Source organism: Engraulis encrasicolus, chromosome 9 (genome assembly GCF_034702125.1).
Source record: "Engraulis encrasicolus isolate BLACKSEA-1 chromosome 9, IST_EnEncr_1.0, whole genome shotgun sequence".
In the NCBI taxonomy this organism is placed as follows: domain Eukaryota; kingdom Metazoa; phylum Chordata; class Actinopteri; order Clupeiformes; family Engraulidae; genus Engraulis; species Engraulis encrasicolus.
This window is the reverse complement of record NC_085865.1, coordinates 55,691,262-55,715,086: the sequence shown is the minus strand read 5'-3', so window position 1 is coordinate 55,715,086 and position 23,825 is coordinate 55,691,262. Positions and strand designations below refer to the sequence as shown.

Genomic DNA, 23,825 nt, shown 5'->3' with positions numbered 1-23,825 from the left:
ATGCGATTAAACGTCTGGGGAAAATAAAGCATTGCGATTGGACTGAGGACGCACGTGCTGAGCGAGCCAAATAAGGCACAGGGGCGTGGTTCAATGCCACCGAGATGCAGGTCATCTTCCCCACGAAAATCGTTGCCTCAGGCGGACTGAAATCACAACATTTCCCCCTTTCTCCCTGGATCATTTACAATGCTACATTAGCTACCCTGTTAGCATAGAAAAACGAGTGGTCAAATGGTAATGTGGAGTAACTTTGTTGTGCTTCATTACTTCGTGGGGCACTTTTACATCAATATATGGAAGCCACAACATTTATAGTCGCTTAGGGACTTTAAATTAAGCAAAACTTTCATGTGAAAATCAACAGGAAGTGCCGCCATGTTTTTCTCACTGGCAAAGAGCACGGTTGGTTTGCACGCATGAGCTCCAGGCCAAAACTGAGCGACTGCCACCTTGTGGACACAAGAGGGAATCACAGGAGGGAATCACAATTCAGAAACGCATCACGGGAGGGAAACACATCACGGGAGGGCGGACGGACGGACGGAGGGACGGACGGACGGAGGGACGGACGGACGGACGGACACCAAAGCCTCTTATAGAGATGCGTGGGACGCATCTAAAAATTTCACTATTTCACTAACCAACTGAGTCTGTTCAGTCACAGACTCCGTGCTTTCACCTGCAGGACAGACAGGCTAAGGAGGTCCTTTGTCCCTTGGGCCATTCAACTGTTTAACAGTATACAGAAGGACACTAAGAAGGACATCATTATTGGGTGCCTGAGATGCCAGAGCTGGGCCAGATCTGGAACCTCTTGGCGTGTGTGTGTGTGTCTGTCTGTCTGTCTGTCTGTCTGTCTGTCTGTCTGTCTGTGTGTGTGTGTGTGTGTGTGTGTGTGTGTGTGTGTGTGTGTGTGTGTGTGTGTGTGTGTGTGTGTGTGTGTCTGTCTGTTTATGTAGCTACTTGACACCTGAATTTCCCCCTGGGGATCAATAAAGTTTCTCTACTCTCTACTCTACTCTACTCTCTAACAATGCTAGGCTTGCGACCTCCACAGTTTGCCAGGGTTACGGTTAAGTCTGCATACGACTCTCTGGACTCTCATATCAACCACCAGCAGATGACCTTGGGCCTAGAGAGATGTCTGTAAGATGTCCGAGAGATGTTGGTGTAAACACCTTCATTATTCCACCCATGGGTGCATGTATTTTACATGTACTGTACCGACATTCATTTGTAGAGCACGATTCATTCAGTTTGGAGACTCAATAGTTTAAGCAATGGCCCGTTTAACTTCATTCAGTTTTAATACTGTATGTTTGTTTAGACACTGTTTTGTGTCACAACTGAATGAAAGTAAATACAGTATGTCTGTTTGTCTCAGACCGAATGACAGGGGTCAGGTCTCATCAACTAATACAGGTGTGTTGACCAGTTTTTGAGACTGTATACTGTTGGTTCATGACCAACAAGGTATGGTAGGGTAAGGTAACATTATGGACACCCAAAGAAAGATTTGTTTACAGGTAAAAAGTTAAAAGCTTTGGGTTTGTAGTTCATTATGAAATGACACTGACTACCTTTGGTTTTAAATTCATAATGAACTAACACTGACTTGGATTTAGTTCATAATGAAATAACAGTTAGTCAGCAGCAGCAGCATTAGAAACAAACACAACTGGGCTTAAAGTAGAGGACAACAAGCTCAGACAGTTGTGCTCTCCTCTCCTCTCCCCTCACTTTCTCTTCTCTCTTCCTTCTCTCCTCTCCACTCCTATCTTCTGACGGCTATGCCTCAGGATGGGACAGACCTTTCATACATCCCTGTCCATTGTTTAATAGTTATTACTTCTGAAATGGACTCTGTTGCTGTTTTATCATTCTGAAAACCTGTCACTTAAATAAATGCCACATGCTCACCAGCTGCACACTGTGGAGTTCAGTGAATAAACAGAAACATGAAAACACACAAATACAAATGAGACAGTTGAGGGAGCCTGTCTGCTCCTCTCTGCTGAAATAACATTATGAGAGAGACCTGAGGGGCTCAGTAGCATTGTGTGTGTGTGTGTGTGTGTGTGTGTGTGTGTGTGTGTGTGTGTGTGTGTGTGTGTGTGTGTGTGTGTGTGTGTGTGTGTGTGTGTGTGTGTGTGTGTGTGTGTGTGTGTGTGTGTGTGCAAGAGTAAGTCTCAGGTTTTAGACATGAGGGATGGGGTGTGGTGTTAAGTCTGTAACTTCTGATTCAATTTACTATTTTGGCTGGCTGTAGAGGTTTGTACACAGTTTGGTGGTGCATGACCATTTGGAATTCTCATCATCCATGGTGTACCAGTATGTGTGGTGGTACATGTAAATTTGATTGTGGAGTTTGGTACATTATGGTGGTGCATGTAGGCTATTTGATATTTGATGCTTGGTGTATGGTATACTAGCAAAAACGCAGACCTCCGAACTGGGTTAAGTGATTTTAAAATGATCTGTGTGTTCCAGCCTAAGTGTTTTAGGTAGATTATTGGCATTCAATTATTATAATTTTTTTTACATATTATTATCACATTATTTGCAGTTTTGGGTAATTCAAAATCAACTTATTTTCATCAACAATGCCGTTACTGCCTTCTTGCTTTGTATGGCAGTATAGTACTGTAAGTGTATGTACGTTTGTGGTATTCTCATGCATGGTGTAGTATGGTGGTGCATGTTATTTGCTTACAGTTTTGTCTTGTATGATCTATGTGCTTGTATATGGTGATGTCATGGTGCATGATATTGCATGTACAAGTGAAGAGCTTATTTGCAAAATGGTTTTGTAGAAGGTTGGGGAATTGACATTTATGTATTCTGCATTCCATTGCATTGCATTGCAAAATGCATTTTATTTAGGTTGAACAAGTATGTTCTCAAAATATTTGAATGGCAAGAATTCACACAGGCGATAGGACCTCTGTTTGAACCGTCATTTTCAATAATAAAATGCAAAAGTCAAAAATGGTTTCGCAACCGTTTTGTAAATAAACTCTTCAAGCGTATTTGATTGTGATATTGCATGCATGGTGAGCAGCATGGTGATGTAAAAAATACCAGCTGCCTCAGAATTCCAAGTTAATTTAAATCCTTATTGTAAGTTGTGAAACCTTGAATTGGAGCTTTGTGTTGTGTGAATGAAAAGCTTCACATATTTTCAATTCAAAGGTTCACACAACTTATAATAAAGATCTAAATTCACTTGGAATTCTGAGGCAGCTGGTAAACTTGATTGATGATTTGTTATGGTGTTGTATAGTTGGCTTGTGCACGTATAGTGTAGTTTTATGCTTGCCACAGTGTACCGTATGGTGTTGTATGCGCCGTACAACTATGGCCTTCAAATACAGTCACCAAGGATACATGGCGGTGGGAGAAGGGGGCAGCACAAGTGTCTGGATCGAATAAATATCAATATGCACACAGACTGAGCTACTGGATGACATTACGTCATGTGTCAACTCCACAGAATACACACATTCAATTATACATAGCATTTAACCACACACACGCACACACACACACACACACGCCCGCAAAGACATTTGACTGTCCATATCTAACATTTATCTTCCTCCTCTCATGGATGCGGAGAAGCAGAATAAAATCAAATATGGAATATGATAACAATACAGGACCTTCTTATTATAACTTTGCTGTCAAGGCAAATACATTTTACTTGGGCAAATGCTAACAGCACATGAGCATTGTCATATACCAGCAGCAGTCTGGCATTTTCCCTCCTGATTGGAAAGGTTCACTTAGTAAGACTTCTCATCTCTTGTTCAAACTTGGTAGGGGCCGAGATGTGACAACATAATACCCACAGCTGGGTGTGTTTAATGTCATAGAGATGATAGAGAGAGAGAGGGAGGGGGTCAGAAGCAGGTAACATGAGGCTCTTTTCCACTGCCCGCTTTCTAATTGGTACAGCTCGACAGGATGACTCAGCCGTCACTTGCTACTTTTCAATTGGGCACACACACACACACACACACACACACACACACACACACACACACACACACACACACACACACACACACATATCATCCCAATCACCAGAGTCTTAAACACACACACATACACACACACACTACTAAACATAATCTCACTATATTTATATAGTGACAATAAAAGCACTCTACTCTACACACACGCACGCACGCACGCACGCACGCACGCACGCACGCACGCACACACACACACCAGAGCCTTAACATGCACGTCTCATCCCCGTTGACACACTGGATTAAGAAAAAACATCAAACCTTCCCCAGTTGTGGAATTCAGTGGCGCAATATGTTAATTTATTTAACATGACTGTGTTTTAAACCTGGGAAAGATGAATAAATAAAACAACCTTCAAGAAGAAGGCAAGCAATCTTTACAGGGAAAGCATTTCCCCAAATGGCTGATCATTGTCTGCTATTATATGTTCTGTTGCCGTGATGACAGCGGATGCTTTTGGAGACGGCACAATAGAGCTTGCAAGTGGGTGACATCAAATTGTATGTGGTGGATTAGCATTTTAATAAACGACATCCGTTTCCTCAAGGAATTGCCACCATGTTACAAACTATAGGGATACAGGTTTGACAAATATATAAGACAGACGTCAACAACCAACATTCGCGTGTCCCTGCATTCTTTCATTATTAACGAAAGGTACAGCACAACCACATAGGTGTGTTTACTAAACGAAACATAAAGATAATAAAGTAATGTTGCTATTCCTCAGCTAAACAAGATTTTTTTTGAAAACTACATCTGGTAACACTTCCAAATAAGGGGCCATAATTATCAGTAAAGTAGCTACAACCTAATACTTAAGTAAGGGTTAATAATCGTTACTTAATGCCACATTAGAGACATATTAATTGTTATTAATGCATATGTTGAACATTAGTAAGCTGTTACTTAACTATTAGATAACTATTACCTTGTGTTACAAGTTAATGGATAAATAATACATAAATATTGGGGTTTGGGACCCTTATATTAGAGTTGGCTGTGGATAACTAATGGTTAATTAATCGATAGATATTGGTGTTTGGGACCCTTATAATAGAGTTGGCTGAGCATACCTAATAGTTAAGTTATCAATATTCTATGACATCTAGTTTTCACTCGTTCAAATCACTGTAACAGTGGCAACAGGAGCCATTATATAGCAAGGATTGGACGTACACTTCTCAATGATGGTGGGGTGATGAGATGTAATTTTTTCATATACCATTCATTAGTTTTAATGGTAAAAACCCTTCAATAAATGCAGAACATTGTGAAGAGTAATAGTTTTGAAGCGAAACTAAACCATTCCTTTGTGATCATTAAGTTAATGTTTGAGAATTTTAGCTCCAAGAAGTGCAGTGCATGATGGGTACGCAATCTACAGACAACAATATTTCGGTATTATTTATTCATTAGATATGCCTTGCTTTTGAATTAAGTGTTAATTTAGGTCCTTAGTTAAGTATTGCCTAATAGCTACTTAACTCTTAACTGTACCCTTACTTATCTGTTAGTTAAATAATTATATGCTATGAACTTGACACATGGTAATAGTTATCTAATAGTTAAGTAACTGCTTACTAATGTTTAACATATGCATTAATAACAATTAATATGTGTCTAATGTGGCGTTAAGTAGTGATTATTAACCCTTACTAAAGTATTAGGTTATAGCTAATTTGCTGTTAATTATGGCCCCTTATTTGGAAGTGTTACCAAAATGTTTAAAGTTAATGTGAATAGTAGATGAATATTCGTTTCATTTCTTCTTTAAATTAATGTTGTACATTTTAAAACCTTTTCCATACATATATCTACTTATTTTTGTATTATTCATGAGAGGAGGCAGATCAGCCCAAATAAGTCCCGGGACACAGTGGGGTCCAAATCACGAGGTGCCGGATCCTGTTATGGCATATTCTGCCTCAAATTAACCCCTGCTGTGCTATGAGAAACAGTCGCTGAAAGTGAATGCTGCCATTGAAAGTGAAAGCACAAGTCTTCCAAGAGAATCGTGTGTGATAATACTTTTGTAATTGTCAGTGCCTGGACCAGAATGGATGTCAGTTTGAGAACATGTTGAGAACACGTTAAATTATGTCTAAGTTGTGTTAGTCTATTTTGTTGTAGGCCTAATATTACATATTACATTTTAAATTGCATGTATACATTTTTAGACACTCTGCATATCATTGAGGCGACTTCTCAAAGCCATTGAACCAAATTATCGGGAATGGATGTTTCTTTCTGAAGGCATTTCAAAGTTTCTTAGGCCCATAAACAAATCACTTGATGATGGTGGTGTACAGATTGACAAAGACACCCCTTTGCTTCATTTTTCACATGACCATTTCTTATGTTTCACTGTGTTAATTAGCATCTTCATTCAATGATATAATTTCATTACTTCAAAATGACTGTCAGCAACCTTTACGCTCCATTAATGGACCTTATTATGTGAAGCTTTAGGACCAGTGGGGCCTCATGTACAAAGAAGTGCGTGGATTTCCTACCAAGAAAGTGTGGGAGTGAAAATCTTGAAAGTTACTTACGGACAAAAAAATCCGGATGTATCAATAAGTGCGTAACCGGGTTTTGCCGTGAAATCTTGCGCACATGCACGAGCACACGCAGGCCCAAGTTTCCGCCATGCCTCCTCCCTTAAATATTCTATATGAATATTCTAATTAGTATGAACAGACCCATTCATGTGCATTCATTGGTTGAAAGAATTGGAAAGGGAACGCGGGAGGGGGAACGTGGGAAATATATTTCATGATGCGAGGTGAAGGCGCTGTTTCGGAGGTAGCCAATTTAAAAGGAAAAAGGCTGCGCGCAATAGCCTTACAAAATTACTTTGCCGTGTATAACATCAGGCATCGGTAGCCTAATACTTAATGTGAGGACTGCAGAAAAAGGCATCGGTAGCCTAATACTTAATGTGAGGACTGCAGAAAAAACTGTCATGTTATACTGCAGTAGACCTACAATGCAGGTTTCCCAACAATTGATATAAGGCATTACATCAAAACACATTGCGATGAGGCAGTCGCCAAGGCTTCCGAGAAATAAACATTTATGTCGGGTATAAATATGAAAGATGACACATGTAGGCCTATGAATAACTTGCAGTCAATACTCAGTTAGCCTATAAAATCACTTGTTAATTGATGGACTAATTTCACAGTAGCCTTATTGAAAGAGAAAGACAAGCACTGCGGTGAGGACGTTCCCAACAAATGCGAGAAGACACATCGTAGATCTAGAAAATATTCAATGTTTAATAGCTGCCAAATACTTGAAATAATACTGCTGATGGGCATCCAATTTCGTTGTAATTCCAGGATAGTTGCATGAGTCCGCTTCATTTTAACCAGCTGCCTCAACTATAATATGGTGGTTTTCTCCTTTTTTTTTATTTTTTTAAAATCACGCGCCTCAACATTAAAATCCATGTTTAACTGGCTGCATCTCTGCAATATTTCCGACCGCGTACAACACAGTTGCGCTGCATGCCTCTGTGTGCCGCCAAAAAGACGCAATGCACCACTTATGGCAACTTCCACGCTTACGGAAACTTCCACAGCAGCCTTGAAATTCGCGTGGAGATCCGCAGTTTTCCACGTCTAGTCTGTTTTAGTACATCTGACCGTGGCCGTGGAAAACAACTTTAGTAGCTTTTTTGTCCGCAAGTGAGCTTCGTACATGAGGCCCCAGTGGTGGATTGCAGACACCTTAAAATCTGTCATTGCATCATTTTTTCCATTAATTTTGGAAAGATCTCTACTACGAATGAATGCATTGTGCATCGGAGCTGGTTTAAAAGCTTCTGTCATTAGGACTCAGTGGGAGCTTCTAGCCTGAGAGCGGTTGACATTGACGGTCTGCTGATCTGTCCTCTGACAAAGACCAAAGGCATTTCACATATTCCTCATGGTTGGCTCTGGCATATTTTGCCATTTGAAGTCCACACATGCTCAAACTATTCCTCAAACTCACTTCATCCACATGTATTTTTGCAGAAGTATTGTTACCATTGAATCATGATCTGGTATAAGTAGAACTACAGTCTTCTTGCGCTAGTAAGCAAGGTCTTGAGGCTATAAAATTAGGTTATGCTACCATCGCTTCCACAGTAATCTTTTTTTAGGACTATTAGTGTGCGCACACACTTTCTAACGTGAATCCCGGACAATTAGCGCCGTACGGCAGCCTCTAGAGCTCGTGTGTGAATGTGTATGTACACTCATCAGCCACAATTAGGAACACTCCTCGTGTTGGGTTGGACCCCCTTTTGCCTTCAGAACTGCCTTAATTGCCTGCAACAATACTCGGGCTGTGGCATTCCAACAAAGATTACATTACATTACATTGCACAGCATTTAGCAACATTTAGCCTTGACTTCCAAGGAGAAAATTTAAGCAAGAACAGGGTAAGGCGCAGTGACCAGGTGAAAAGCACACACTTAAAGTGTACTTTTGATGACTATACATAGTAGAAAGTGAACTTTTTTTAGCTATTTAAATTGCGTTTCATTGCACTATTAATGCGCTGGAGCACTAGTAAAACAGTACTTCAGCACACTTGCAGCACACCGAGTATGCTAAATTGGCACCGCTTTTGGACATCAAGTGCATGATAAGCCTACTTTTGATAAGTGAAAGATGACTGGGTGTCAGTGGAGTGTCCACTTGTTGTAAAAAAATAGGGGGGGACACACACACACACACACACACACAAACAAAAAAATAAATAAGAAAAATTAACATCTGCCGTAGGCAACTTTGTGTGATGGCGTTTCTTTTTCTTTTATTGTGGTACAGAAAAGGCAGATCAGATGATTTGTCTATTAATATGACATTCCATTACATTTGGCAGACGCTTTATAACCAAAGCGGCTTTCAAAGAAGACATAATCATAGCCAACATCACTAGCAAATACAAAGTGCACAGGAAATATACAGAACAACAAGTGCAGATGCAAGGAGGGGTTAATATCATAGAAAATAATACAGCTGGGGGGATGACAAGTGTAAAATAAAAATAAATAAGAAAAATGACCATCTGCATGACGCCATCACATTCATGCTTTGTAATCACACAAACACACACACACGCTGTAATCACACACATGCTTTGTAATCACACGCTTTTTTTTTAATAAACCCAACCACCACCCCCCTTATGGGGAACCTATATTTTCTTCATTTTTCTTCTATTTCTTTTAATTATCTTAATTTTTCCATCTTTTAACAAAAGCAAAATGTAACATACAATAATAGACAATAAAAGGATACAGAAAAAAAGGATAGACAGGAGAACAAAAAATGCAAAAATACAATGTGTCCCCCAACACTTCAAACCACATATTAACACACACACACGCACACACGCACACACACACACACACACTTTGTAATCTCTCACACACACACTTTGTAAATCACACACGCACACACACACGCGCGCACGCTTTGTAATCACACACTCTTTCTAAACACACGCACGCACACACACGCTTTTTTTTTAATAAACCCAACCACCACCCCCCCTTATGGGGGACCTATATTTTCTTCCTTTTTCTTCCATTTCTTTTCATGTTCTTATTTTTTCCATCTTTTAACAAAAGCAAAATGTAACGTACAATAGACAATAAAAGGATAAAGACAGGAGAAAAAAAATACAAAAAACAATCAGTGCCCCCCCCCACACACACACACACACACGCTTTGTAATCTCACACACACACACGCTTTGTAATCACACACACACACGCTTTGTAATCTCACACACACACACGCTTTGTAATCTCACACACACACACACACACACGCTTTGTAATCACACACACACGCTTTGTAATCACACACACACGCTTTGTAATCACACACACACGCTTTGTAATCACACACACACCCTTTGTAATCACACACACACCCTTTGTAATCACACACACACACACACACACACACACACACACACACACACACACACACACACACACACACACACACACACACACACACACACATTTCATTCATTTCATTTCATTTATTTAAACTCGAAGAATCATTGAGGGCCCAGCCCTCATTTACAATGATGTCGAGTAAAACAAACAATTGCACATATAAAATCATATATAAACAATGAACATACACAATACACCATAAATCATATAAAAGGTAAGAATTAAGACAAACTATGAATTAAAACTTATGAGTTAAAACAAGTGCAAGTATGTGATAAAAAACTTCCCAGTGTAACTTTAAAATGTTCTAATGGCACAAAGGCTTGAAGACCCATCCTTTGTTGTAAGTTATTCCAAACTGAAGGTCCACAGACACTAAAAGCTGTTTTACCCAGTTCAGTGCGGGCATAAGGGACCTCCAGTAAAAAATTGCTGCTGCGGGTTTGGTATGGGTTGGAGTGCCAAACTAAAAGAGATGAAATATAAAATGGGAGTTTGCCAGTGAGGGCCTTATAAATAAAAATAAAATAATGCATGTCCCTTCTGTGAGAAAGTGGAGCCCACCCAACTTTATCATATAACAGGCAATGATGTGTACTATATGGATCCCCAGTAATAAAACGAAGAGCTGAATGATAGACAGTGTCAAGTGCCTTCAGATTAGAGAGTGGTGCATGTCTGTAAATAATATCACCATAGTCAAGGGAAGACAGAAAAGTAGCTTCAATTAACTTTTTTCAGGAAAGCGATATTTATTTCTGTGCAGGAAAGATAGCTTTTGTCTGAGCGTAGTGACAAGACAGTCAGTATGTTTCTTGAATGTGAACTTGTCATCTAGCCAGATTCCCAGGTACTTATAATGTGATACTCTCTCAATAACAGACCCATCTAAAGTAGATATATTAAAATCATTTTTCATGCCATGCTTAGATCGAGTAAAGACCATACATTTAGTCTTGCTTACATTAAGTAGAAGCTTAAGACTAATGAAGGAATTTTGTAGGATATTAAAAGACTGCTGCAATTTCTCCAAGGCTAGCTGTACAGAATCTGCAACACAATACAAAATTGTATCATCTGCATATAGATGAATAGAGCAGTTGGAAAGGAGAGAAAGTATGCTATTTATGTACATGGTGAAGAGTACCGGACCTAATACTGAACCTTGTGGGACCCCCTTGGTTATTAGCAGGGGGTCAGATTGAGTATTACCCAATTTTACAGTATGGCTGTCTGTTTGAAAGGTAGCTCTGGAACCATTTACAGGCACTTGCATTAAAACCAATACCAGGCAGAATTTGTAGAAGCTGAGAATGGTCCACGGTGTCAAATGCTTTGGATAAGTCACACAAAGATGGCAGCACAATGTTTTTTCTTGTCAAGAGAAGTGATAATATCATCCATTACTTTAGTAGCAGCAGTAACTGTACTATGTTTAGGCCTAAAGCCTGATTGGAGAGGGCTCAAAATTATTATTGGTATTTAGAAATTCTTGAGCTGATCATTTACCAAACTTCTCTAGTATTTTTGAGGACACGGTAGCTTGGATATTGGTCGATAGTTGTTAGGGTCAGTCTTATCACCCCCCTTGTGCAACGGGGTAATGTGTGCAAATTTCCATAGTGTAGGGACAACTCCAGTGGAAATAGAAAAATTGAAAATGTGCAATAATGGCTCTGCTATTATATATGCCGCAGTGCGAAGAAAAAGGGGATCTAGCTGGTCTTCTCCAGTGGATTTGCGACTATCAATTGCTAATAAAGCAGATAGCACTGTATGCTTAGACACAGGATGAAGCCTGAATTCCAGATCATCGTCTCTGACATTGTCTCTGATACGCATATCATGTCCAGCCCTAGGTATAAAGGAATGATTATTGCTATTGTCAAAACTTTGACTGGCTAAAGAAAAATGTTTGTTAAGAGCACTGCAAATGTCTGATTTGTCTTGTAGTAGACAATCATCAAACTTAATTGAAGAAGGGCATAGGTGTAACAGATTTATTGTTTTTGTAATTTACAGCCTTCCAGAATTTTGCAGGATCTGAGTACGAACTAGAGACAAGGTTAAAGTAATAGTCAGATTTAGCCTTTCTTACAGATAATGTACATCTGTTCCTGATTTTCCTGAAACTTGCCCAGTCGGAGGCATCCTTGCTCCTCCTTGCTAATGACCAAGCCTTTATTTCTTGACTGAAAAAGAGAGGAGAGTTCAGGGGTGGAACCATGGTTTGTTCTACTTTTTACTCTTATCTTTTTAAAAGGTGCATGTTTGTCAACAATGCAAAATAAATGAGTTTGAGAAAAACTGTAGAGCCAAGTCAGCATCAGGAATTTCAGTTGTTAGATGAATGTCACTTTCATAGAGATCATTTAAAAAAGCTTGCTCATTAAAATGTTTCATAGTTCTTTTAACCAAAATGTGAGGCAGTGCTTTGGTTAGAGTGCTGTGCCTAATACAGGCAATGGGACAGTGGTCGCTGACCCCTAAATCAAAAACACCACTTGCGCTAATTTTGTTCATCTTATTTGTAAAAAGTAGATCAATAAGAGATGATTTGCTACAGGTTCTTAGAGTTTGGTCTTGTTGGATCATTAATAAGTTGATCCAAAAATAGACTCGAGAAAACATCTCTAGATGTTTGGAGGCATCAGTTAGCCAGTCAATATTAAAATCCCCAAGAACTAGAACTTCTGAGTCAGTGAATCTAGATATCAATTCTGCCAGCTGATCTATGGATTTAGAATCAGCTGACGGGGGTCTATAGATCCCAACTATTATGAAGGAGTTGTTATTGGTGCCATAATGAACCTTGAGTGCAATAAATTCAAAGGATTTAGGTTCAACTTAAGGAATACAGAAATGTGACAGAAAAATGTGACTTCACGTAAATAGCCACACCCCCACCCCTCCCAACCCTGTCAATTCTAAATAAATTGTAGCCTGAAAGGTTGACTTCAGAGTCATCAATTTCACTCTTCAGCCAAGTTTCTGATAAAACCAAGATATCAGTGTTAGTTTGAGCAATTAAAATATTTAGGTGGTCCATTTTATCTCGTTGCAATATACTTCTGATATTGAGGTGGATTAACCCAATGCCTTTTCTGTCCTTAAAAACACATGGATTGTCCAAGCGAACAACGTTCAGGGGTAGACTCCAATGGACATGTAGCATTCATGACTTCAGGCTTAGTCCATTATTGAGAGGGATATCAGGAGAAGAAATAGGAAGGACAGTCTCTGGCAGGGAGATATCATTGCAGATGGGCAGGCTTTGACATATCCGAGGAGCCATCTGCTGGCCAGAGGAGGTATTTGAATGGGAGGGTGAGCAAAGCAGCAGCAGAACGAAGTGATCTGACATTAAGAAGGGCCATCTGTAGGTGATGAGAGGGGCTACTTATTGCCTGTGTAGTTTGATCCTCCCCCTCAAGTGATACAGACATGAGAGGGAGAGCTGCAATTATCAGCAGGACCCATAGTAGAGCTGGGTGTGTTTGTGAACTGGATTGGGTCATGCTGTGTTGAATGTCAAGGTGTGCTGAAAGCAATGAACTGAATAAAGTTGGTGGTTAGCTCTAGTAGGCCCAGTTTGTTTGGATGCACCCCATCAGATCTATATAAAAATGATTTGGTCCAGAATATATCAAAATTAGCATAAAATCATGACCAGCTAGATTGCAGAATTGTTTCAGCCAAGTATGGAGACTATGCAATCTGCTGAAACGCTCTGAATTACTGGAGCTTAAGTGGGATAGGGCCTGACATTGTGCCGCGTTTCCACGGCGTTTCAACAGTGAGACATAACGTCTCCAGCTCATTCTGTAGCTTCACAGAGTTCCGGGCCATGACGTCATTTGTCCCCACGTGAGCAATGACAGTGTTTACGGAAGAATGTCTGTTCAATAGAGACGGAATGAGATGAGAGATGTCAATAGCCCTTCCTCCCGGGATACAGTACGTGATAGCACTAGGAATAATCAGATCTCTGACAATCGAATCACCAACAATGAGAATTTCAGGAGGGCATTGAACATCGCGGTTAAAGTGTATAGAGGTGCGAGGAGGAAGTTGTAGACCATCTGGACGCTGAGGGACGCTGTCAGCCGTGGACAACGTCGGTGGTGTTTGACACGGGCTACACAAGCTAACGACACCAGCATCATTAGCCAACAGAGGCATCGCAGTAGCCGATGGCTTGACAAGCTATCCGCTGTTGGAGATGTAGAGGCCATGCAATCTGCTGCGGCCATCGTTGGAGAAGAGATTCTGAGCCGCTTATCAGAAACGCGCTCTGGACTCGAGCCGTCGCTGTCTGCAGACCTGTTGCGCTTGGAGGTAACTTTGCGAGCTACATGTTGTGACGCGGTGATGGATGGATGGCCTGGCCTGAGCCGCTTATCAGAAACGCGCTCTGGACTCGAGCCGTCGCTGTCTGCGGACCTGTTGCGCTTGGAGGTAGCTTTGCGAGCTACATGTTGGCGCGGTGATGGATGGCCTGGCTGGATAGCAGGCGAGGGGCAAGATTCGCTGCCCTGTTCATCCGGACATCCAGATCCACTCCGACGTGGGGCAGGCGACGTAGGGAGATCAGCAAGAGGAGCAAAAGGCGTTGTGGAGCACTAGATCCGAAAAACAGCCCCAGTCCGACACGCCGCGACAGGAGGAGGGCGGCGGCGAGACTTGCCAGCAGCTACCGTAGACCAGGCAGAGCTACCCGGGGCGGGGGTCATGGAGACATCCGTGGAAGGCCCAGGTAGTGGCGGATAATCAAGCGAGGTAAGCCGTGCACCAAGATCTGCTTGTTGTTGTAGAACGACTGAGATAAGTTTCTCAATCGAAGCCAAGTCCATTTTTATTTCAGTCCAGACAAGGCCTGTAGACATTGGGCTAGCGTTTTGCCGAACCTCAACAGCCTCAGTGGCCGCCATCGCTACTTTGTCTTGCGTCCTCCTAAGCGTGCTCACCTGGGAGACCTGTGTCTTGTCCCCGTCGGTGACGGCCTCGCCCTGGTACTCCAGCACGTAGGAGTCGATGAAGCGCTCCAGTTCCTCGATCTCCTGCGAGCGCGTGCTGCCCGCAGCGCACATGCTCACTCTGATCATACACCCTAATAATCCACTCTACAATAACTATGACAGATGCAAAAACAGTCAGTGGTCAGTCTTAGAAATTGCATGTGCACTTGCACAGACGTGTGCACTTTAACTCTGCCTCCATGCACTTGCACCGAGATCTCACACACACACGCTTTGTAATCACACACGGCCGCACACTTTGTAATCTCACACACACAATTTGTGTGATTACAAAGCCTGTGTAATCACAGACGGATTAAAAGGAAGAGAGATGACTAGAGATTTTGCACATCAGGACACGACATGTGGAGCCAGAGCAGCTAAGAATAGGCGAGGGTGAAGAGTTGTGCGAGTCGATGGAGGTAGTGTCTCTGATGTGAAGAGGCAGGGAGTTCTACTGTATCTCTTGGGAGTGTACCTATCGAAGGCGGCTTCACCAATTTTCTTTGGTGGAAGGGTAGGAATCCTTAGCAGTGTGGCATCAGCGGATCTGAGAGCTCGGGCACGGGCATAAAAAGAGAGCATATCAGAGATGTAACAGGAAGGAAGACTATTTAATGCTTTGACACACACAAACACACACACACACACAAAAAAACACTAAATTTTTTTGGTAGACCCCCTACTGTTTTTTTTTGCGGACAAACAGACTGACATACGCACGGACGCACAGACATGGGCCCGGCCGGACGTAGACACGGACGAATGCAGACGGACGAATGGACAGATAGACGCACGCATACACACACGGACGTGGGCATGCACACACGGACGGACAGCCAGCCGGACGGAGGCACAGACAGATGGAAGCACGGACGTGGGCACAGACGGACGCACGTCTGGCCAGACGTCGGCACGGACGCACAGACGGACTGACGCACGGACGGACGGACGCACAGACGGCCGGCCAGACGGAGGCACAGCCGGCCGGACGGAGGCACGGACGTGGGCACAGACGGACGCACGGCCGGCCAGACGTAGGCACGGACGTGGGCACAGACAGAAGCACGTCCGGCCAAACGTTGGCAAGGACTGACGCACGCACAGACGGACGACACGGCCAGACGTAGGCACGGATGCAGAAACGGACGGACGCACAGCCGGCCAGACGGTGGCACGGACGTGGGCACAGACAGACGCACGGTCGGCCAGACGTAGGCACGGACCGAAGCACAGACGGAAGCACGGCCGGCCAAACAGACGGACTGACGCACGCACGGACTGACTGACGCCGGCCGGACGTGGGCACGGACGTGGGACGGAAACACAGACGGACGCACAGACAGACTGACGCACGGACGGACGCACTGCCGGCCAGACGTAGGCACGGACGCAGAGACGGATGCACGCACAGCCGGCTGGACGGAGACACGGACCGACGGGCGCAGGCACGAGGAGGGAAGAACAGAAACCATATTATAGTTACATGTGAGCAGCTGAGAAATACATGCAGTGCATTGCGCATTCTGTAAAAGGCTTAAACAATGTAACACTATTACATCTATTATATCTGAATTGAAAGTAGTTTACAAACAATGCGAGACTATGAGCATGTTTTTTTTATGCATAATTTGTATATATTTTTCTTACCCAGTGGTTCATGGAGTTCCTCTTGAACGTAGCAGGAGCGAAGGATATGACAGGGTTCATTTCAGCTCCAGTGTAGAACATCTAAAACAAAGTGTTCAGAGTGGAGTATTAGCTTTCATGTAAATACAAGTGAGGAAGTGAGGATACTGTTGCGGTCTGGATATTTAGGTGAGAGCAGATTCACACACTGAAAGACAGTAAGGTCAAGCACAAGGAGGTTTTTTTTGAGAGCTGAGAAGTAGAAGTTTCAGGGTTATTCCTCCATTAGCGCGTTCAGGCCGACTGAGAACCGTGCTGGTTCCTGCCCGTTCCTGCACCTACTCGCGAATCAGCCGTCGTGTTCACGCCACAGATATTAGCGTTCGCGAACCGGAAAGTTGGTACGCAATGCGAACCGCAAAATACTAGGTTTTTCTCAGCGAACCGTGACGACAGCGTGGCCATCAGCAAGTTCATCCGGGTAACAGTCACGTGCGGAAATTGTTCAGAGCCCGGTATGAACACAGGAGGTTCACCGATGAGCACTTTAGTGCCAAACGTAACTGGTGCAGGCACCGGCACCGGCTCCGTTCTGGTCAGCCTGAAAGCCCTACATCAGTGTGCAGGTGAGCACAGGCAACAACTGCTCTACTCTACTCTCGGAAAAAATAACTCCTTGTGCTTACTTTTTGTACATTTCAAGGGTGAGAGCAGGTTGGTACACTGCTACCGAAATGCAGCATAATGACATTAAAGGAAATTCTTGTCTGAAGGTACATGTACTGTATGCTTATGTACAGGGGTGGAGCACAAAATTCCCCATGTTCAACCAGCTCTAATAGACCCCCTTTATATATTATTAACATGCTTGTGTGAAACAAAAATCTGACTTCCTGTGGGCCCCCCTTATACAGTGACACGAATAAGTATTTGATCCCTTTCTGGAGGTGTTGGTTTGTACACTGATGAAGACATGATCAGTCTATAACTTTAATCGTAGATGTATTCCAACACAGACGGACAGAATATCAAAAAGAAAGTCTGGAAAATAACTTGAAAGAATACATTTTAATTAATTTGTCTTCTTTGTATTTCATTGAGGGAATACGTATTTGACCCCTCTAGCCAAAGTACTTGTTGGCAAACCCCTTGTTTTCTAGGGCAGAGATCAGACTTTTTTTTAGTAGATGACAGTGTTTGTGTAGAGACCCCTAGTCTCAATCCACACACTTGTGCACTTCTGGCATTGCGTTTCAGTGCCTAGGGCGCTCACGCTGAAAATTTCGGTTGAGCCAGTGCACTGAAAGTGCCCAGATGATGAACAATGGCGAAAAAAAACGCATGCTTGAATGATGGACACTGCACGCACTAAACGACCACCATGTTGACAATGACATGGAGGAAACGTGGCGTTCAGTTCATTAGAAGAGTTTGGTCGACAGTCTCCTAATTCTGTGAGTAATGTTTCTGAGACACCAACCTTTTCATGATAACCCAAGTATTGTATATGTGATTGTTGCCCTTTGGGGTGAAGGAAATGTAAATACAAGCAACAGACGCTGTGCATTGAAAACAGTTGCCAACTGATATTTTGGCGAGCTAATGCCATGCTCAGCCTTCACTTCCAGGGCACAGTGCATAGTGCTCAAATTTTTCCACGACACTATGCACTGAAGACCTCAGTGCACTGTGCACTGATTGTTAGTTAGGGTGACCACCCGTCCAGCGTAGCGCGTGCGCGTACAGCGTTTGAAGCGTTAGCGTGTGAGTGCACGTGCACGCCAGGGTCTGTCCCACATTGTCCCTCAGAAGCAAACCCTTTGTCCCCCCTTGGACTTATTAGCAGGTGGTCACCCTACTGTCAGAACCAATGTCTCAAGCTACGCACTTGTCAGTGCACTGTGTTGAAATTGCTGGTTTTCTCAGGGAAGTCAACAGGGGGTCAGCCATGGGCCCAGGGAGAGAAGGGGCCCCAAATTGAGTCCTCATTACATTGTATTGTATGTATGGGGGGTGAGGGGTTATTCTAGCTCACCTTTTGTCCACTGGGTCCTCGAGCGCCTGGAAATCCACAGTTTCCCCTCTTCTCTGGCTCTCCTTGGATACCCTTTAAGCACGCACACACACACCACCTCATCACCAATTGTTCTTAGTCCTATTGCCTTGAGTTGGTCCATACTCTTCTTGCTCATACTTCACTGACAAACAAAATGGCTGCCTCCAGTTCACGGTGCGCGTTCCAATATGCAACCTTGTGTCCTCCATTTGTGCTTGTGACCTCGTACCAGGAAGTAATGTCATGATGACATCACTCACAACAGTATTATATTTCAATATCTCGCAAAAGCTCAATTGTAAAGTCATTTTCTCATTTGCAAAGTGGATGGTGAATGAAGAGTAGTCCCCCAAAAATTCTTGTGGCTAGGCTGACAGCGGGGAAACTTTATTATTTTCTCCAAAGGAGGGGCCAGGAGGCGGGACGAGGCCACAAGCACAAGTGGAGGACGCAAGATCGCATATTGGAGCGCACCCACTGGGCCCATTTGTGATGGTGCATGCTACGCAAATCTGTGCAATTCACATGTGCACTGCGTAATCACAATGTATTGGCCCTCATTTATCAAAGCAGCTTATGACGAGAATCATGTGCACGTCGTGCGTACGTTCTTTTTCTACGACAAGTTGGCATTTATCAAATCTCATCAGTCGTAGGATTTCATCTTTCCTGCGCTTATGCTCTCAGACGGTGTACGCCATTTTCAAAATGGACTTGGGATGACTATGATCACCAACTTGAGCAGCAGTTGTAGCGCAACAACTCATCAGAAATATGTGGCCTACATAATTACAAAATGTTTTTACATTGTCTATTTTGGCTATAAGCCAACTTCTACCTGTTTGAATTGGTGCACCCTTCCTGGGAGCGCTGCGTTAATTTGGCATAGGCCAAGAAGAACTGCAAGAGACATCTAATTTGTGATTTGACGTGATGTGTGAATAATTGTGCAATATTCAGCCGGATATTGGAATGTGCCTTCAGTCATGGGATCAAAGGGGGCCGACGTTCTCTTTAACAGCTGGGAGTTCAGGCGCACATCAATCAATACATAGCCTACAAAATTTCCTGGTAGAGTTTCGCACGACTATCCGAATACACACCTGACGCGTGTGTCCGATAACACTTTATAGTCGTCTATTTAGGTGGCAAAAGGGATATCCACTCCAAACAACTGGATCGCAGGAGAGAAGCAGGGCGCAAATGAGCGCGAGAGGGACAGCGCACTGGACATGTAAAACTCTCCTTCCCCAACAAATGGTTTGGGCACTGTTTGTTGGCCAGTTTCACGTAGGACCCTTTTCTTGACCTCGTTTACAAAAAGGTTTATCGTCAAAAAAATACAATATAATAATATAGATATACAAATATCTTCATTATGTGTAGCCTACTGTAGTCAATCAAACATTTCATTGTAACTATTTGGAAATCAATCTCTTGGCCTACCCCTTCCATATTGAGAACCGAAACACTGTTGACTACTGCTGTTGATTAGGCCTATTTACACGTGTTATTTTGTTGTCTACCTCGCATGAAGCCTAATTTCAAGCTGTCAATCAACCACAAACGTAGATGTTTTAGCCAGTTTGCGTCTCCATGTCGCAAACTCAGGGGTGCGGTCTCCTTCCCGCCGTTGTAGAGAAGGCATGATTATTCTAATTACAATGGTTTTCAGACGCTGGATTTATCAACAGCCGCTCGCTCTTACGATGGGATTGGAGAGGAACACATGTTTAGTAAATCTCACGTGAGCTTCGTCGTACAACGAGATCTGCGCTCATTTCTGCGATAGTTTCTACGCAAGTTTGATAAATGAGGGCCAATGTATTCAAAATTTCTTATTTTGTGAGCTGCACAGATTCGCGCAGAATGCACCATACACCATCACGAACGTGCCAATTGACACAAACAAAATGGCCATCCCTACCTGTTGTCCTGCGGGTCCCTCTTCTCCTTTGACCCCTTTGGCTCCCTGTGCGCCTTTAGGCCCTTGATCAGCCTGGGGGCGAGATGGGGATTAATTGGACAACAGAAAAATCTCCAAAGTTAGTTAGAAAGAAAATCTCTTCACCAAGAGACTCTAAAATATTGCTAACATCGGTCTATCTCTAACTCTGTCTATTCCAGATCATCCCCCTTCCCAACCACACACGAGCATTATTAATACATGTTTTAAGTAAAAAAGTCCACTTCTATTAACTATTTTTGTGCATTCTGTGATGTAGCTAACGCTCTTGCACCCTGCTGACACAATATTATAGACAGGTATAACAATATCCTACGCTTGTTGCATTACAAGTTAAGTAAACATAGTGAAAATATACAGCAAAGGGAAAGATACAGAAAATACAGATACAGACACTTTATCAAGGACATGATTTATGAATGGATTATACATTTCTCTGGAGCATTAAAAGCTGTGTGTGGGTGTGCATATACTGTACGTGTGTACAGTGCAACTCATCAGTCCCTGCTTGTCACACATTACTCAGTGTGTGTGTGTGTGTACGAATGTGTGCATGTATACTAACTGCAGGGCCTGGTCATTCGCCTGGTTCCAGTGGTCCAGTGTCACCTACACTCCTGACGAAGCCCTGAAGTCACAGAGACAGACAGAGACACACACACACAATGAACAGTGCTGCTGATGGCATCACACAAGAAGGACTGACGATGGCATGAAACACTAAATGGCATCAAGAGGTACAGGTACTAGAATGGTATTAGAAAAAATAGATGGCAAATTAGTTTTGTTCCATCAGTGACAAGTCAGATTTCCACAGGAAGATGTTGTACAGTACTGCAATAAATACAATCCAATAATGCCACAGCACCAAGGCTTAATTTCATATTAGGTCTGATTAAGGGCCATCAAAATAATAAAAGATCGATGAAAGCCCTGGTGTTGCGGACTTTATTTCTTATTTTGAGTGTATGATTTAGTCCAGCATTCGGGCTGGTTTTAAGTGTGTGTGTGTGTTTTTCACGTTTCAGGTCTTGATTACACGTACATATGCAGATATTTTTAAAAGCAAATATTTATTTTATCTTCTTACATATATTAACAGTATGTCGATCAAATGAAACACACCGTACTATTTTAGGGAATTGAAGCTCTGTTCATGTGCAAAAAAGAGACAAATGCGTTCCAAAAATATCAACAAACAACAGGGTCTTACTGCATGTTGTGTACCCACCCTCTCTTCTGTGCATCCAGGAGATCATGGCAGTCCCACCTCCCTTCTGAGTTCCGGTGTACACGCACACGCTGCGGCAGCAAACCCTGTCTGTGGGTCTGGGAGATCCTGGTAGTCCCATCTCCCCTGGAGGCCCGGCGTGGCACTGCCCCCATTCCCCTCCCGACACTCAGGAATCCCTCAGCCGGTTTCCATGTCCATGCAACTGCCCCAAACAGCCTTCCCAGACGGCCGAAGCACCCTTCGCCCAACGGTTCTTGGACCACTGCCACTGTTGGCAGTGGAGCCCCGGAGCTGGCCCACACGCCACCCCAGACTGCCTTGATGTGCCTTGCCCCCAGCTGAGTCCGGACAAGCACTGCAGTGAACGCCCTTCTCCACACAGTGAGACCACCTCCCACCTGCGCAGCAAGGCATTCCACTGACCCGGTTGGCCACCCACCTCAAGGTAGCCGAAGGAACCGTGGAGCAACCTCCAGCCAGGCATCAGGACAGGCCCTGCGCATGACAATGCCTCCGCCGCCCAAAGCACCTGTAACACCAGAACCACTAACCTAAGCCAAGCCTCTACAACTCTACTCTAATATACTCTACTCTGCTCTGCTCTGCTCTACTCTACTCTACTGAGATTGGTGATCCAGGTTCTCTCTGAACATTGCAGACATCATCAGGCCAGTCCCGAAGACCTAACTGAAAGCACAACAGTGCACAGTTCCTTCAGTGGTCAACAAAGCCAGTACAAGACCCTGCGTTACAAGCAAGAGACAGTGTCGCTAATGCAGAGGAAAACGTTCAATGCAGTACTCATACTCAAAGTCGACTGAAGGCACAACACCCAATTGCAGTCCGGGACAATGCACAGTCCAAGTCCAGAACTCCTCCACCCACAGTAGCAGCAGTCCAAGATCTATTGGACGAAAGGCACTTCAGCAGTCCAAGGCAGCTGATCAGGACAGTTTCTAGACATGGAGAGCAGCTAAAAGGATCCTAAATGTCAAGAGAGGATATGAAGGGGGAGGCAGAACCTTCATCTGAACCCTTTTTTCTGGGAAGTGGAATTTTTTTGTCCTTTTTTTTCTTTTCTTCAAGCTTTATCCTCCAGGCCCCCAGGTGAAGTGTCTTTTCTCTGTTGGGTTGTGGTTTGAGTAGAGTCTTTGAGTCTTGGTCACTGGCAGCAGAAGGCTGTACACGGGTCAACGGCGTGATGCACTCTTTAGATGGTGGTCCACTGCGGCTCACTGGTGCAGCGGTGATGCATTGGCACTCTGCAGTTTCCAATAGTGCATTGGTTTTCCACTCTGTCGGTTATTCACTGTAGAAGTTTCTCACTGTCAAGTCTATGTCAGCATTGGGTTTCCACACTTGAAAGAGGACTGTACACAGACATAGGATTCCACTCGTCTTGTCTTTTTTATTGAGGTCACTGACGTTGATGTTTTGAAGTAGTCGTCTTGGAAGTAGTGGTAACAGATGGAGTAATTGTGGAACAGCAGGCCAGAAACCTTTAAACATATAAAACACAAAATAAAAGAATTAAATACACTGCATTTAAACATTCACACACCCACACGGAGAGAGATAGGCCTATATCACTACATAACCAGCAGTACAGACACTTTCCACGCTACTGCGCATAGCCTACACCAAGTAAAAACTCCCGAGCCACATTGCATGCGGCTTAATGGTCAATAAGCCCCATGTCACTACTAGACAAAACAAGTCAGACAGGCGGACAAAGATGCGTCTGCCTATGCATTGCCGTCTTGTGGACACAGGAGGGAATTACAAGTTTAAGAAAGCATTTCAGACGGACCGGCAGACCGCCTTCTAGAGATAATAGGACACATCTGAAAACACGAGGTCAACCAGGTGAAATGACAGCAGCACTCAGAATGAATGGTTGTATGGACGTAGG

General features: G+C 43.4%; 1 long non-coding RNA gene across 1 annotated transcript; it reads right to left on the bottom strand.

Annotated features, from left to right (window-relative positions):
- Window positions 1-16,359: 16,359 nt before the first annotated feature.
- Window positions 16,360-22,213, bottom strand: LOC134455237 (uncharacterized). The gene is made up of 5 exons (XR_010036082.1): window positions 21,911-22,213; window positions 21,245-21,307; window positions 20,641-20,712; window positions 18,693-18,764; window positions 16,360-16,759 (listed from the first exon to the last, which is right to left on the bottom strand). It is a non-coding gene; the product is annotated as an uncharacterized LOC134455237 (long non-coding RNA).
- Window positions 22,214-23,825: the final 1,612 nt, after the last annotated feature.